Below are 17,857 nucleotides of genomic sequence, written 5' to 3'. Positions count from 1 at the left end.
AAATCTCTTTTAAAAATCTCATCTCACTTCTCCAACTCATATCTGTTGGTCTTCAAAATGCATGTGTCCTCCTCACTCTCTTTGAAGATGTTTTGGTAGGAAAACCTGTGGGCTTTGTTGTGGTTTTTTTTGGTTTTGTTTATTTTTTTACTTTCCTTCATTAGCCTCACCCATCTCATGCTCTCAGGTTTGTAAGTTTTCAGGAAAATGTTGTGTTCTATATTTATATTTTAAAGGCAAGACAGGCTACTGAGTACTGGTAGCAATTCACAGAGCAAAGCTCATTTGCACTTGTCCAAAATGTGTGTGTCTGCACATAGATACAACCCTCAAATAACAGTTATGAAGCAGGCACAAGTAAATCACAGGAGGACTTTTTAAACAAATTACCAGTAATCCTGTAAGCATATATCAGAGTCTTTCATTAAAAAAAGGTATTTTGTTTCTATGTGCATTAGCAGAATTTGAGTTTGGTCACTGAAATGTGAATTTCATATTTCTGTGTTCTTGTCATAGTTTAACCCGAGAGAGCAATATAACCACCATAGTTGCTCACTCACCTCCCTCTGCACCCCATAAATAGGGGAGACAAACAAAAGGGAAGAAGAAACTGGGATTGAGATAAAAACAATTTAATAAAATAAGAAAATACTAATGTACTACTGGTAAAATATATATGTAATGGAAATAGAATACAAAAAAAAAGATATTCAGTGGAATTCCTCACAAATTTCATCTGCACTAAGCAGCCAGTCCCAGGAAAAAGTACCTGGTCCCAAAGTCGATTCCAGAGAGAAAAGAGAGGAAAAAAGACAGAAAGGCCCAGAGGCCTCTGCAAAATGGCAGGATGGCAAAAAGCAGAACTAAAGAAAGTCCTGAACAGAACTCCCCCGAACAGGTCTCCAAAAGCAAAGAGAAGAGCCAGAGAGTGAAAAAGCCATAGAGAGACAGGAAGATCCGAACTCTCCTGAAATATGAAGCATGATGCTAATGGGATGGAATATTCTTATTGATCAGTCTGGATGTCAGTCAAGCTCTGCCCCATCCATGCCCCCCTTCCTCGATGCCTCACACCTGTGGGCAGAGTGCACAGAACATCCTTGGTTCTCAGATAATAGCAATTAAAAACATTGACTCTGTGCTGGTGTTATCTCTTGTTCTCAAACTAAGTCCAAATAATGACCATGGTAGCTATGAAAAAAAAGAAAGTTTTCTACCTGCATGAAGAAAATTAACTCATTTTCAGTGAAACCAGCAGAGTTCTTCACAGACATGGTTTTGTAGCTGTTAGAAAATGCAGAATCTGTAGGCCTGAAAATGCCTCCGTTTAGACTGAGAGGCAAGTATCTTAACCTCTATATAGTTATTTTCTATCAAAATAATCAATTAATATCTGAATTGTGTGGAACAGGACAGTTTTCACCAGCTGGACATCTCTCTTACAAACAGAATATATATGCATAGATAATTTACAAACCGCAAGATGAAACTAGCATCCCAACACTCTGAGAATAGTTTAAGTTCATACAGATGTTAATTCTCATTAAAAGAATTGTGTTAGAGATGGAGGAATGTTGTGCTGCTTCTGTTTTCTAGTTTTTGGGGTTTTATTGTTGGTTTTTTGTTTGTATTTTCTTTTTCACCCGTTACATTCTTGTGCACTTAAAAAAATAATTCACCCTATTTCCATGCAAATTATACTTTTCCTGGATTCATTAAATGCTCTTTGTTGAGACCATAACTGGACTGTCTTCTCTCAAATTACCTATGCAGAACATTGAAAGGGTCAAAGCAGTGCAGCATGCTACTGTATTTCACAGAAGAGAGAAGCATGCAGATTGCTGTTGTTTCTCATTCTTGTAATAAGGGATAGTAACAAGAAAAGAAAATGGCTGAAAATGGTTTTATTCCCGTATGTCAAATACCATAATTAGAATAAGAAATGCTACAAATTAACCCATTCTCATTACAATCTCTGTATTATAATTTCATGGTCCTCTTCTGATGCTATACTCTAGCTAAGCACATTTACATCTCATCAGTGAACACAAGCAGCAGTTCTGCTGGCAGTGAATGCTTGATTCACTCCAATTTATGTCTTCTTTTCAGCTGAGGAATCCATTGTGTGAGCTAATAGCAGGTTTCCTATTTGAAATGACTGCAGATCCCTTCAAATTTGGATACAGGGCAAGCATTGTCATATATATATATATTTTTTAATGTGTCACATAATTGTCACATTACACTATGTACAAGAAGAGGAAAGTAGATTTTAAGCATTAAATGAAACAAAAAAGGCAATACTATGCTTTCCTTTCTGTGATTTGGTGGGGAAAGACAAGAATCCTTTTCTCTTAAGCCAAGTAGTGAGTATAGCTGTAATATTTGTGATCACCTGCAGAAAAGACTGAACAACAATTTCACCATCATCTATCCTACTTCTGCAAGGCTGATTGTTAAAAAAGAGAATTTTATTAAAAAAATTAAGAAGACAGAAATATTCTCTTATAGAGTGTTTAAATGGCCGTGTCCCTGTTACCTGACTGATTTGGGGACATTCCTGAAGCATAACTTTCATGAACTTGTCACAAAATTTTCATAGCATTATTATTATTAATATGGTACTGTACAAGCAAAAATTGAACTTGAGTGCTGGTTTTGTCTAACAATACTAGATTGTTTTCCCAATTCAAGGTGTGTAAAAAGGAAAAGCTATACTTGAGGTGTTTTAGTTGTTACCTTGTGCCTCAACTGACAACTAAAGAAAGAACAACCTACAGAAATCTGAGGGAGGTGTGTCGTTGATTTTAGTGGGGTAGGATTTCATCAAAAAGATTTTGTTCTACTAGATAGGAATACTACATGCACTGCCTTTGTAAGACCTTGGAGACTGATACAGGAGATGAATGATCAACAACTCAAAACATGGGGTTATTTCACCTGTCCTTAATCATTAGTGCTTGGATTCACTTAACCTAACTTCAAACATTACCAATACGTATGTTGACATCTGGGGAAGGATTCAGTTGGTTAAACATAAGAATTTAGTGCCACTTGAAGTTTTCTAGCATATTGAAGGCATGCAGAGGCCACCTAGGTAGGCACAAAATTGATGAAGACCCATACACTCTGGTACAAAGCTGAGTATTAGGCCTGATATGATACAATACAAATAAAAATCACTATATGCCTGCATTTAAATGACTATCACCCCTATCAGATCTGTTCGGATGTTCTAAGGTCATATCAGTTGTCTGTACATTGGTGTGTTTGAGATGTTCTGTTGTAGCCTACCTAACCTCCATCACTCATGCCAAAAGACATGAGTATTCTGCATGTATTGTTTCATATGTGTTTACCTTCATGGAAATATCCTGGATATGTTAAAGCTCTCAAGGGAACCATTTCTTGCTTTGCTAGTTAAATCTAACTAATATTATAATCAAAGAGATAAATATTTACTTCTAGGTCATGATTCTTCTCACCAGTTTTAGATGTTTATCTTTGGATGAGATAAAAAATATCCTTTAACTGGCTGTTGTGGCTTTTTCTATATCACCGAGACCATGGCAGTTCAGTAATTCCATAGCAATGTGCAAACTGGTTTAACCATTGTCACAAAAGGAAGATTAGAGGTGAGAATCTGTCATCATTTATAGCAACACCATTATAAGAACATTTGAGTCACAAAACTGAAGATAATTCTATTCTATGATCTGATCTTTCAAAAGACTAGTAGTAGATATCAGGAGAATACTTTTCCAGCTTCTGACATTTATCTGTTTGGGATATACTGAGACTATAGTTGCCTTTATATTACTGTGGATTTAATTCCTTGATCAGTGAATTTGAATTTATCTGTCTCCTTGTGGAAATTTTGTATTTTCAGCCTATTTTGTCTTTGACTTCCACTGTGTAAACTACTAATTACAGGAAAAAGAATACTATTATTCACTTTGTGACTTATAGGCCATTACCATACTCATCTCAGTTGCACTTTCTAATGGTGAAAATAAATTTTTAATCTTTTCTCATAAAGAAGTCTCATACTTATTATCTTTATGATACTTGAGAAGACCACTGGATCCATGACTATATATGTACTTGTTCAGTGAAGACATGTAATTAATGTCAACACTAGTAGTGTGTATCCAGATGCAATATAAACTGCTGGAAACTAAAGTAATGACTTAATTTTGTAATAAACGAAGCAATTTTCAGCACTTACACTAACTTCAATACTTCAGAGTTGTTTTTTTCAGACCCTTTTATGCACATCACTGAACAGCAATTTTCAGCTACCAGTGACCTGAGTTATATTTCATTGTGTAACCTCCAAGTGAAAGGCTCTCCAATGCATTTCAACACCCTGAGCAATCCAGGCTCTTCTTATTTTTATTTTTAATGTTAATATATTAAAAAAAAAGAAGCCAAAAAGAACAATCTGACATTGATGTGTGTGATAATTGACATAATAGACCCTAACAGCTACTCTGGAACATGATAGACTGTGACAGCTTCATTGGAACTTGCTCAGAGATTGATATAAAAGGTTTTATTACTATAATATACTTTAACACTCACCATGTTTTACTATATTTTGATTAAAAAAATAAAGTCTAGAAAAAAATAATTCATTTATATACATTATTATTTTTCATTTAATTATCAGACTGCTACACATATACACACACACACACACAATCAGTGTCTTAAAAGAAATGGCAAGTAAAGAAACCTTCTCAGAATTTACCTGTTCAGAATATGACACAGTACTTGCTGGTCTTCTTGCCTAAGCTGGATAGGGGAAGGGCATATGGCACTTTGGTAACTGTAAATGAAAACAATTTTTTTTTGTGTATGATAGCCATAGAAGAAGAGAATGCAGAACCCCCAAAGTTTCTTAGCACTTTGGTTAGCTGACTGAACTGGTAGCAAAATCTGTTTTCCTGGAGTAATGGAGACAGAAGTGAAAACTAAGCCTAAAACATGCACAGAGCAAGTCATTTTCCAGTGTTTTTTGAAGGTGTTTAGGGAATTGTCAAAAATGACAGGAATGTGAGAAATCAGAAGCATTATTCAATCCCCCAACATTAGTAACAGGATGGCTTTCTGTAGATAGTTCATTTCATAAAAGAAAAAAAAAAAAAAAAGATGCAGGTTTACTGATCTGGGAGGTGGCTGCAGTGAGTAGGCAAGTGGGACAAATATTTGCACTTTCTTTCCTCTTTTTTGTCAATGCATTGTCTTTTGAAGACAATTATACTTGTGACAATGTCACTGATACCTCAAAACTCTTAAAAAAAAAAAAAAGACAAAAAAACCTGGACCCTTGAGTATTTGATACATACTGACGCAAAATTTTTATTTAACTTTTTGGCTCATTTTTTGAGAGTTCTAAGTCACTATTTTGAGTGCTTAAAATGGCATACACTCAAGCTGAGTTAATTAGTGTAAGGGAGAAAGACCTTTGCTTATCAGCAACATTTACTGTTCTCTCACATTTGGCTTGAGCTATGAGGTTTGCAGGACTCCAATCAATGGACCTTCAAGTAAGAACCCACGTACATTCATAGAGTTGTAGAATCATAGAATCATAGAATTAATTTGGTTGGAAGGCACCTTCAAAGGTCATCTAGTTCAATCACTCTTCAATGACCATGAACATCTTCAACTAGAACAGGTTGTCCAGAGCCCTGTCCAACCTGATTTTGAATGTTTCCAGGGATGGGGCACCTACTGCCTCTGTGGGCAACCTGTGACAATGTTTCACTACCTTCATCACAAAAAAAATTCTTCCTCATATCTAGCCTGAATCTCCCCTCCTTTCTTTTAAAACCATTAGGCCTTGTACTATGGTAACAGGCCCTGTTAAAAAGTCTGTCCCCATCTTTCTTATAAGCCACTTTAAGTACTGAAAAGCTACAATAAGGTCTCCCTGGAGCCTTCTCTTCTCCAGGTTGAACAACCCCAACTCTCTCAGACTGTCCTCATAGGGGAGATGTTCCATCCCTCTAATCATCTTAGTGGTCCTCCTCTGGTCCCTTTTCAATAGGTCCATGTCTTTCCTGTACTGAGGACTTCAGAGCTGGATGCAGTACTCCATGTGGGATCTCACAAGAGCAGAGGGGCAGAATCGCCTTCCTTGACCTGGCAGCACTGCTTTTCATGCAACCCAAGATGTGACTGGCCTCCTGGGCTGAAAGCACACATAGCTGACTCACATCCAATTTTTCATCTACCAGTACCCTCAAGTCCTTCTCCACATTGCTGCTCTCAATCTCTTCATCCCCCTATGATATACTTCAGTGAAATAGTGAGCTGTACTTCTTCTTGTAATGGAGATAGCTGAATCAGAGTTTGATTATCATGTGTTGTTCCTTGTGAATGCACACCAAACACACAAAACCTTTTTAGAAAGCAGGAACTTCAGATCTAGGAGATACTGATGGAGATGCTGTTGCTAGGCAAATCTTGTATCCCAACTCAGTACTTCAGTAGGTCTCTGGAATTAAAAAAAAAAAAAAAAAAAGAGGATCAGAACCCCAAGACATCCCACTTATTTCAGGATCCCTTCATTGCCTTAGAAATGAAGTTTTTCTCCATCAAGTAGAGAGTAACTCTTAATTACCATTGCACTTGTTGACTGGAATTTATCTCCTCACTGACCAAACAGGAAGCACGATTGACAAGATTAGAGAAGTTGCAGAGCTCTTTGGAAATTTAAGAGAGATTATTCCCTTTATGGAGACCGACATTCTGAATTGTCTTCCCAGGACTCCTGATAGTTTTTTTGCATAGCCTACAGGAAGCTATTTTCAGCAGGAAATATCTTGCTTACTTTGCGTTTAAGGAAGACACAACTTCAACAGGAGGGCTCATTTTCAGACTGTGAACACCAGACTTCATGTTAGCCACTGCTGGGCTCCAGAGTGAAACTGAAGTTCAAACACACCTCTCTGATTAATTTTCCCTTCTTGTTTGTTCCATAAACAATTCAGAGGTTTAAAGTTCACTTTAACAAAATTTGAACTAAGCTGTGTATTTCATACAGCATTCTGAATCAACTAGCTGCAGCCAGGTAAAGTCACAAAAACCTGAATTACGTTTAAAAAATGGGCAGTCTCCTGACTGGCTACCCACATTTATCAGTATATAAAAATAATATTGCTTATCTACATAATAAATTATTCTTAGATCTTGTCAAGGTTTTTTATGTACTTTAAAATATAATCTGATAGGAATGGTACACATGCTACTGTGAATTGCCACTGCAATCATTTGTGAAGAAGAGGAACATTTTCTTGTGTTACATTTCTCTGTTTAATTTGGGATCAAATAATTCTAACACAAGCAGTAGGAAAAGCAAGAGTAAAAGAAAAATGTCTCAGAACAAACATCTCAGACAACTGAATTGTTTAAGAAAATTTCATAGAGATCTCTTTTCTTGGAAAACAGAGGAACTGAAAAAAATAAATATAGCTAAGCATCTCATAGGAACACCAGGGTAGGTTTGTCAATCAATTACCAAGCAGTTTACTAATCTCTGTCAGTGAAATAAGAAATAATCCAGTCTCTGTTTAGTTCCATAACAAGTTCATTTAAACAGTTTTATAGTCAGTGAAATGAATTTTTTTAAAATGTGTGAAGTTGTAGCTCTGCTTCTGTAGAATAGATGGATATTGCAAAATATCTTCCAGTCTATGTATATTTATTGAATAAAAAAAAGTTTCATACAGTTATTTGAACAATGGGAGAACTGCAGGCATTTTCTAAACTGTCAGTAATGTTTGAAGTATTTGTACTAATTGTAACATTTGCAATTACACAATGTAATTTTCTTATGTCCTTCCCCTGCAAGCCCTGTGAAAGGACATGTGTAGATATTAGCTGTGTTTAGGAACTGGACTAAACTCAGTTGACATAGTTCCCTTGACTTCAAAAAACTTTGAAAAAGGACCTGCCAGAGAAAAAAACTGCAAATCATCCCAATATTCAACAAATTAAGGCCAAAGACTAGAGCTAATCAAAAAATAAAATGGGAACCTCTCATCTGTCCTGAATGAAACTCACTGTTATGTATAAACTATGTACTTTAGCCAAGAAAGCAAAATATGTGTTTCTTTTTTTTTTTTTCTCACTCATGTCATAAATTTAAATAATTTAAGAAAAAAACAAAGCAGTGTACAAATCACATTAATATTTTACTTGTTCATTTGAAGGACACACTGTTATTGAAATGCATATGGGATTACATGTAAATCTAGATATTGGACATATGTCGTGACTGTACTTGCACAAAGTTGTCCTCAAAGTTATATAATTTAGAATAATGGACTGATGCTGTAATATTTGATCACAGTAATAACATTTTAAAATGTAATAACTTCTGAACAATTATTCCAGAACATTCACGTAAAATAAAAATCTTGTTATACAGATATCTTTTTTCCAGAACCAGGCTGTGTCCTATTTTTGATCAACACTAGGGAGCATAATTACTTGCTAACTGACTTGAGGGGATTGTCAGTCAAAATTAAATACTGAAATGTTTGTGTCTAGTAAATTTAGGTCTGGTCACAGCTTTTAGATGCTCTCGTGAAAATTGTAAACGAACCTGTCTCTTTTCTCAGAGAAAGGGTTAGTCTGTGCTAATGGGAAAGGTCTCTTATCAGTGACTGATTGAGACAATTAATTAAATAGTTCTGATGGAGAATTTCAACAACTATGTTCTGTGGCTATTTTATGGCTGCTTAGAGCTTTCACAGTGCAGTGTATCGTGGTCTTGTATCGGCACAGTGTGGAATAGCTAGTGCATGTAATCTCATTTTTCAGAGTTTTTCTTTGATATCTATAAAAAAGAGTAATCTAATTTACCAGTTGTAATTTGAAAGACTGTAAATAAATTTTTAAAATATTGATATTCAGGTTCTCTTTTTCATCTCCATTTCTGTAAATAGTTTCAATATCACACAAAGTGTGTTTTTATTATTCAGAACAGTCTGTCTCTTTTTTTTTTTTTTTTTTTAAGGAAAAGCCTCAAAAAGACTAATTTGGAAAAGTTCTTTATTTCTATTGTGATTATAATCAGATTTAATTTGAAATGTGATGTTAGGGCTTGTTCTTACTTTGACACAAGAAATGTATCCAAAATAAGGCACAATCAGTTGAATTTTGTAGCACAAAATGAAACTGGGGTGAAACTGATCTTTTTTCCGAATTTCCTTTTAGAAATTGTATGTATATATATTTCTGCGCCCCCCCCCCCCCCCCCCCCCCCCCCCAAATTTAGGCATTAGACATTCTGATTCATGACTACTGGGGTTTTTGTGAAGATACAATGAAAGGAACATGTCACCTCTAGTATACTTTCTTGACAAGTTCTTTCCTGTCATTAGTTTGGTGCTACATCAGAATCTGAATAATGTTTTAAGCTGCAACTGAGGCTTCTATAAATTAGCACCTGAGCACTCTATAGATCCCTCTGGCCATGTAATTCGAACATGTGGTTTACATTTCAATGAAATAGGACCATACAAGAATCTATTTGCAGCAGCTGAAGTAAACTTACAGCTCTTACAGAATACAATGTCCAAGCCTGCCTGTGCATTTTTCTTCTTATTCATTTTGTTAGTACATTTTCAGTGCTATGGAACTGTTACCCTTTTGGTAAATGATTTGATGCAAGTTTCTGGTAATTTACTCTGCTCTGAATCGATAGAGATATATATATGTGATGGGAAGAAATCCTGGGGATAGTAAAATTGTGCCTCTGCAGCAGACACACCTGTAATGTCAGCAGAAGAACTACCAGATGGAAATCCCTGCTTATTAAAAGCTGAGCTTTGTGTTTTTATCACCCTCTGTTTAGATTTATGAATGTCATTTGCTTTCTATCGGCCTTGTGGACATTTTTCAAAGAAATATCAATTCTCAGAGTACAGCAGTGCGAATATACCAAACTTTCAGGTGACATCGTGCTCCATGACCTGAATTAATTACCTGAAAAATTTCATAGGGCAGAAATTTCCTGTCACAAGCACGTCTTGGCCCCCAGGTCTCTCCACTCAGATCCCTCTCCCTGGCTGTTTTTTAACCATCATGAAAGTTTCAGGGTTTTCACAGGATATACTTTTTCTGCAGCCTTCCTACTTTTGAATGCAGCAATAGCTCTGTATATGCAAGGGGTAAGATAAGAAGACTACCGCTGACATCACTGGGTTTTGAAATTTGAGTTCAAAGTAAGCTGGACAAAGGAACAAGTCGTAGACGGCAGTATTTCAGTCACACTACACTTGTCATATTCTGTAGATTGGACTGGTTAAGAGGTCCAGCTATCTAGTTTGATTTTCTCATACAGAAACCAGCAGTTAATTGACTACTTTTAGCAAAAGTTCCTCCCTAATTCATTGGTTTTGTGCCAAATGACAAAACCCAAATGCTTTCTTTAAAAACACCACCAAAAAAGGGCCCCCCTTAGGCTATTCTTACTGGTGCTTCAGCTGCCCCTTGTGTCAGTGCCACTAGAGAATATAAACCTTCTTCTGTTTTTTAAGATCTCGGAATTATTAGTGTTCTTATAATAACTCTACCATTTCTACCATTTCCACTGGACCTCAGGCTGCTGAAAGAGGAGATGCAAATGTCAAATAGAGTACAGATGAACAAGTCCTTTTCTTCGTGTAAATTAAATCCGACATTCCTTCTTTAGGAATTAGAAAAGGATGATCAGCTCTGGCTTTCCCATTAGTAATAAATGTGTTTTATTCCTTTTTCAGGGTGGTGAAAGCTTGTGATATTTTAAATGTAAAAGCTTAGTCTGGTGAGTTCACAGCTCCACCACTAGTATTAATTAGTTATGTAACAGTATATTGGATTGATGGACTTAACACCCCCCTCCTCAAGGGTTAACATCATTTAATGTAGAAGACCAAAAAAGTGACTGGAAAAGGATAAAATTTGTATTTGGATACATTTTCACCCTTCCTTCCCTTTGTGTTTTCTTTTACCGCAGGAATTACATACAGTTGAATTTAATTATTTAATAATTCTAATAATAATAATAATAATACACTTATACAAAGTAGAGATTAAGACAAATAAGCATATACCTGAATTATGCCTAATAAGTGGATTTGGAGACTGCAGTGAATGTGTGATGACTGCAAGCTATGAAAATCTACAGGATCACAGATCTTGTAATATTAATAACAATCCCACTTGTTTTCTGATAATTCTTGTAAAGAGTAGAACAAAGTTTGAGTACTAGTAAATTTCAGTTGTAAAAATCTACTGTTATTCTTGGTATTTCTTTTTCTGTTGCCATCCCAAATGGGCTGCAATATCCTTTGACACAACCTGAAAGCAATTTCTGATATGCTCTAAGTATCTGAACAGAAACTAAAAAGCAAGGTTTCATCACAACCAGTTCTAGACTTCTGTAATACAAAGACCTGTGCATGAACCAGATGTTTAGACTTTTTTTTTTTAGAATCCATTAAGAAACAGGAACTCTGAAGGTAACTTTCAATTCATGCTACAATGGTTGCTTAAAATGACTGTGCTGAATTTTACTCCCAGAGTATTTATAATTAATGATTCAAGTATCCTGGAATAAAAGAATGAGGAAAGCTAAGAGAAAGTTTCTTCTGAGTTGCCTTTTTTTTTGCTTAGGAATTTCTTGCCTCTAAGTATAATCAAGATAAATCTACCATCTACTCTGAACTACTCATTTTATGTAAAGGTGATCATCCCAATATTTTTATTCTTTTAATGAGAACAAATGCCAGATTCTGCACCTGTGATAGGGTAATTGTGCTTATACATACAAACTAGGGGATGAGAGACTGGATAGCAGTCCTCTGGAAAGTGATCTGAGAGTTTGGGTTGGTGAAAAGTTGTATATGAATTAACAGTGTGTCCTGGCAGCAAAAAAGGCCAACCATGTCCTGGGTTGCATCAAGAATGGCATAGCTAGCCAGTCAAGGGAGGTGATTGTCCCATTCTACACTGCACTGGCATGGCCCTGCCTCGAGTACTCTATAAGAAGATATTGAACTATTAGAGTGGGTCCAGAGGATAGCAATCAAGATGATGAAAGGTCTTGAGGTTGAGACTTACAATGAGAATTTGAGGTCACTTGGTTTGTTCAGCTTAAAGTAGAGAAGGCTGAGGGGTGACTTCATCATAGTCTACAACTCCTTCAAGACAGGCAGCAGAGGGGGAGGTGCTTATCTCCTCTCTCTGATGACCAGTGAGATAGGACACGAGAAAATAGAATGAAGCCACACCAAGGGAAGTTCAGATTAAACATTAGGAAAAGTTTCTTCTCTCAGAGGATGGTTAGTCACTGGAGTAAGCTCACCAGGGAAACGGTCATGACACCCAGCCCATCAGAGTTCAAGGAGCATCTGGACAACTCCCTTAGTCATATGGTTGAGTTTCAGGTAGTCCTGTGAGGAGTAGGGAGTTGGATTCAAAGATATTTGACTCCTTTACAACTTGAGATATTCTATGATTCTATTATTCTTCTTGGTTGTCTAGCCAATATTCATTTTGGATATTCAGGAATGCAAATTGAAATTTGTGTTTGATAAATGTGTGAGTTTGTCATGATTCTGTTCTCATCAGAAACTGGCCAAGAATCAGTTTGGTTCCATAGGAACAACTTAGTACTGTTTGTAGTTCAGTTCTTAAGGAAATAATGATTTAATGATTCCAGCTAGTTCTAGTCGTTCAATTATCTCACCTTTAGTGTATCACTCCTAGGGTGTGTGTGCATTTCTAAGAACTCCTGTAAGATATAAAACTTTCGTATTCACTTTTACTCAACCTCTAAGTACGCATAGGAAAAATTATTTCTTCAGAATTCAGAGAAGAATGTATTTTAAATATTATTTGTATATCATTAAGGTGACAGGTTTCTGACATATGTCTATTATTTCTGGTGCTATTAGTTCAAGCACAAGCAAAAGGATGCAATACACCATCTAGGTGTAAGTAACCACAGGTCAGTAGAACAATGTTTTTAGTTCGAATAGGTATTGCCATATTGATGATAATTATCTAAGAAATTGTTTATATTACTCTTTTTCATTATATGTGCAAGAATTCCTTTAGGATAAATTGTATGGTACTGCTCAGTATTTGTAAAACACAGTGGGATTGAATACACATAAACTTAAACATACACATAGTCATCTACACACTTTATGCTTAATTTTATGAATTTAGGTAGATAACAACATTTTTTAATGTCAAGTCTCTTAAGATTATATTTTGATTCACTGTTGTACTTGTATGATTTTATAAGTTGCTTGCTTCTACTAGTTTAGATGCAATGTTTCAAATGAGTAAACATTTTAAAAATCTTCAAAAACAAAATTTAGATATGTAACATTCAAACTCCTCTTTAAAGAGGTTTTCTATCAAAGAAAATAAGACTTTTTAAAGAGCTTAGTTGTCATTGAGAATACACTGGTACAAACTATTTGAATAACTAGGACATTTTTGCCAATCAACTTTTTAGCAATTTTTTTTTTTTTTATTTTTAATCTCCTGACTGCACAGTATAGCTGATGGGCTTTTACCATGTTTTATGTATAAAGTTGATATGTATCAATTATTTCAGCAGCAAATGTATTATATCCTAAGCTGATTGCCAAATATTTCTAGCCTTGCCAGAAGAAAAAAAAAAAAAAAAAAAAGACCCCAAACCACAAACCACAGAAAAAATTTCAGAATTCGTTCAGTTTCACCTTGAGAAAAATACACAAATTAACTTCAGAGCACAAAAATCTAAACTTCCAGTACTGAAGGACAAAAAAGGATTAAAAAGTACGAGAACCAGGTATGCATTATGCACATAACCACTTAATAATGTAAACCATGTAACAGAGTTCTTTACAGAGCAAAAATAATACATTGTGTCACAACTCTGTGTTTCCTCTTCTAGAACTATAATTCAGAATTACTTGAACTTACGGGGCATAGCAGAAAGGAGTGGCAGCTGACTGAACCTTCGGAATATAGAAGTTACATATCGGAGAGCATAGTGTTGTGACGGAAAATTAATATCTTTTATTGATACCCAAAGCTTGACGCACTGGAAGTTCCACTGAAAAAATATGCTTTGAAGACAATGAAGATTTAAAGACCCCTTGTCATGAGAAGGCACAGGGAGGACCAGGAGACTTCTGGAAAGGGTTGCCTGAAACTACTGCTTCAGAGGGACCTAAACATGCAATTGGAGGAAAGACAGAGTAGGGGCTACAATTCACCCTCTCTCAAATTAGGATCCCGTGGGATGCCAAGCACGTCAAGGTAAAGAAAAGAGGAAAACAAGTGATAATATGGGGTTACAAAGCTGTTTTCCAAGGGGCTGTGTTTCCGAAGATCAGTCTAACTTTAGCAGGCTCTAAAGATCTCAGGGCCCTGAGTGCATAAGCTGTGAATCTAGTATGCAATGACAAAGCAGGGGGAGCAAGACATTTCCTCAGCAGCAGTGTTAGTGTTTGACGCTGACACAGATATTACACTGTTAAGGTAATGCTGAAGCCATTACTGCAATGAAGAACCCAAGAAGTAGTAGAAGGTAACTTGAAGTGATATATTTGTCCCTAAAATTTCTTTTCAATGAATATTTAAACAGACCTGGAGGCTGACCTCTAATTAACATGGATCAATGCAATATGCCATGTGAAATTAGACAAGGTCTCCAAATGACCTGGAAAACACAGATCAAATAGGTATATAAAATTAATTCTTTAAGTGTGGATTTGTAGTAAGTGAAAAGACAATTAAAACTATCTAGTTACAGGTGCCTGTGCGAATAAGTTAGTCACCGAAGTTAGTCAATGAAGAAAGGCAGACCCTTCCAGATAATGTTGGAGACTACAGGTGTGCTGAACTCTAGTGGCTCTTATCCCTCTGTGATGTCAACATACAAAATACAAACTTGGCTGATCATTCACATATAATTCAGACATGATTCATGCCAACATCATGATCTATATTAAATATGTGCCTATTGTGGGTATGTATGTAACACCGTTGCCATTTTTGCAATATGCATCAGCAGTGTAGTTACAAGACCTGCCACACCAGACAGCTTCAACTTTATTTCCAGTTGCTGAAAAGCAGGAAGTAATAAAAGTGTTTTATTATTTTATACCATCTTTAGCTCCTCTGCACTGACACTAAAGAGCCAGATTTTTTTTTTTAAGATGAAATCTGATCTGGAATAGTATTATGTTTTCTTTAGTCACTATATAGTGAAACTGTCAAAGGAAGGACAGTTGATGTCAGAGAGGTTCATATTTATTCATGTTTAAATTGAGGCTGGCTGTGTTTGCTCTCATTACTGCTGTCATAAATAGTCAAGGACATCTAGGTATGTGTTTTCATAAATGATGTGATCATTCCAATACAACAATTCTGAATACTGAGTCTTATAGCTCCATTATAGTTTCTAAAACACTCCTGATGCAACATTATTTAGGAATTTGAAACCTACTTATCTCTTACAGAAATGCAATCGCTATGACAACTCAAAGCAGCTCAATATCACTTCTGGAAACTCGGATTTGAATATCAGAATTGTATGGTCAGCCAATCCATTGTGAAAATGGACAGTGTAGTGGAGGTGAATGAAAATCACGTATGCCCTGGAGAACACATTTATTTATTGATATGGAAACAATTTCATTTTAAATGGCAAGAACAGAGAAAAACAAAAGTTAAAAATCCCTTAGGTAATATTTATCAGTCTTAGACAAACCTCTAAGACCACACAAGATTTGACTCGTTCATTACAGTCAATTTTTTCACTGCTGCACACAGTATCTGTGTGTTTCATTTCAATTAAAATATAAAAGCACACGACAAGTCATTCCTGCTTACAAAGACAAGACCACTCAGTGATTTCTGTATGCTTAATTTGCTCTCTCCTGCCAAAGCTGCTTGAGGCTTTGATTAGCTTTATCTTACTCGCAAGAGGCATCCCATGTAGGAGACAAAGCGATAAGCTTTCCTGTTGTCTCTGCCATTTTGAAGGAAGCTTGCTTCATTCTGATCATTGAGCTACCTAGAAAATACACTTTAGAAGTCAAACAGCCTCTTATTCATGGTAATCACCTGGCTTATTTCAAAGACCAAAGTAAAACTTGATGAGTCTTCTGACTGACATGTTAAACTAAACATACTTCTTAAGGCAAGAGCTGCAATGTCCTTCTTTTAATCCTGTAGAGATTTATCTTCTTTCCTAGTTCTTTTCTACTTCTCTTTGTGTTATTTGTGTGTGTGTGCCAATACATCTCTGCTTAATTATTTTCAGTTTATTTATCAGACTTTCATAAACCTGATAAGCTAATATTTTTCTTTTTCCTAGAGGCGTTTAAGTATGAAAGGGGAAATGACTGAACCTGAAAAGAAGAAGGAACACTGAGGGAAGAAGTACATTTGTATTTTTGAGAAGCCTTGGGTTGGGATTAATATTCAGACTAAACCGTATGAATGCACGTTCCAGGGCTAAGTATCAGCTCTCTTGCAAATTATAGTTATGGTAAGGTTACCTGCAGTATGTGGGTCAACTCTCTTTTTTTAAAGTGTGTATACACATTTAAAGAGAAGAGGTTCCTTTCAAATTACAGCTATAGCATGGTTTAAATAAAATACTGGTGATCACTAGCTGTTTAAAAAGCACCTTTAACTCAGGAATGAAGCCTATTATGAATATAAACTGTCTCAGTGACACAAAAAATAAAATGAAATAAATCATAAACTATTATTGATACTATTTTTCCTGGGTTTGTTTGCTTCTTAGGTAGTTAAATATGGGTACCATGTACAGGGATTGGGATCTTACATTTCTCAAAAATATGTATTCACATGACACTGGATATGATGTTAATAAATAATCTTAAATTATATGTTTAGAAATGATCTCTTATACTGATATCGATGTTATCATACATCAAATTCATTGAGAAAACAGTATCCATAGCCTGCAATTTCTCTTCTTTATGAACTGCTTGCAGATTCCTCGACTTACAAGCAAGTTTCATTTTTTCTTGGATTTTTATTTACACTTGAAGTTTGCTCCCTCCTTTTTTTGTTTTTCTTTTTCCTTTTCCTTTGCAATTTTTTTTTTCCTCTTCTATATAACTTCATAATAAGGTAGATACATACAGATTTGCACCTGGAAGCTGTTCCTGAATAGGTAAATATTGCATTTTCCATAGTGATGGGCATGGCCCTCGTGGACTTCCCAGAGGATTCTCAAAGGAAAAGAAACCCTTACACCATTATTACTGATTAAATTATTAAAACACTTGACCATTAAAACAGCAGTAATGTGCCATGTGTCTTCTGAATTGGTTTTATTTAGTTCAGAAAATTATTAAGAAAACAAGATATATAAGCATTTTTCCTTATTTTCATTTGGTTACACCATAAAATCAGGAAATATGTTAAATCTAAAGGTCACAGATCAGGAAAAAAGCAAAAATAAAACAAAACACAAACAAAACAAAACAAAACAAACCACAAACTAATTCCAGCAAAGTGAAAACTGAAGCCATCAGAATTAAAACATAGGAAATTACCAAGCTCCTCATACACAAAATATTCTATCTGAAAACAAAGAATAATGAAACTATTCAACATATGCTGTATCGCCAACTAGTAAATCTTAACCTTTTGTAAAGGACATTTAAGGAATGAGAAGAGAGCCTATACAAACAAACATGCCTGGTCCCTGGGAATCTGAGAGTTCAAAACAGCTTCAGATGTCAGATTTTAATTTGCAGCATGTCTAACTCCTAATTAACCTAACTATGAGGCTCAGCTAGAAAATGTA

At 35.6% G+C, this 17,857-nt stretch overlaps 1 long non-coding RNA gene across 1 annotated transcript in view; it reads left to right on the top strand.

Annotated features, from left to right (window-relative positions):
* LOC136105751 (uncharacterized) overlaps positions 1–17,343 on the top strand; it is a 30,631-nt gene extending 13,288 nt beyond the window's left edge. The window contains exons 2-3 of the long non-coding RNA XR_010652036.2: positions 13,955–14,322; positions 16,388–17,343. This is a non-coding gene — a long non-coding RNA (uncharacterized lncRNA). The remainder of the gene's footprint in view (positions 1–13,954; positions 14,323–16,387) is intronic.
* Positions 17,344–17,857: the final 514 nt, after the last annotated feature.

This window comes from Patagioenas fasciata, chromosome 1 (assembly GCF_037038585.1).
Source record: "Patagioenas fasciata isolate bPatFas1 chromosome 1, bPatFas1.hap1, whole genome shotgun sequence".
Taxonomy (NCBI): Eukaryota; Metazoa; Chordata; class Aves; order Columbiformes; family Columbidae; genus Patagioenas; species Patagioenas fasciata.
The sequence above is the reverse complement of the archived record's forward strand: the minus strand, read 5'-3'. Positions and strand labels throughout refer to the sequence as shown.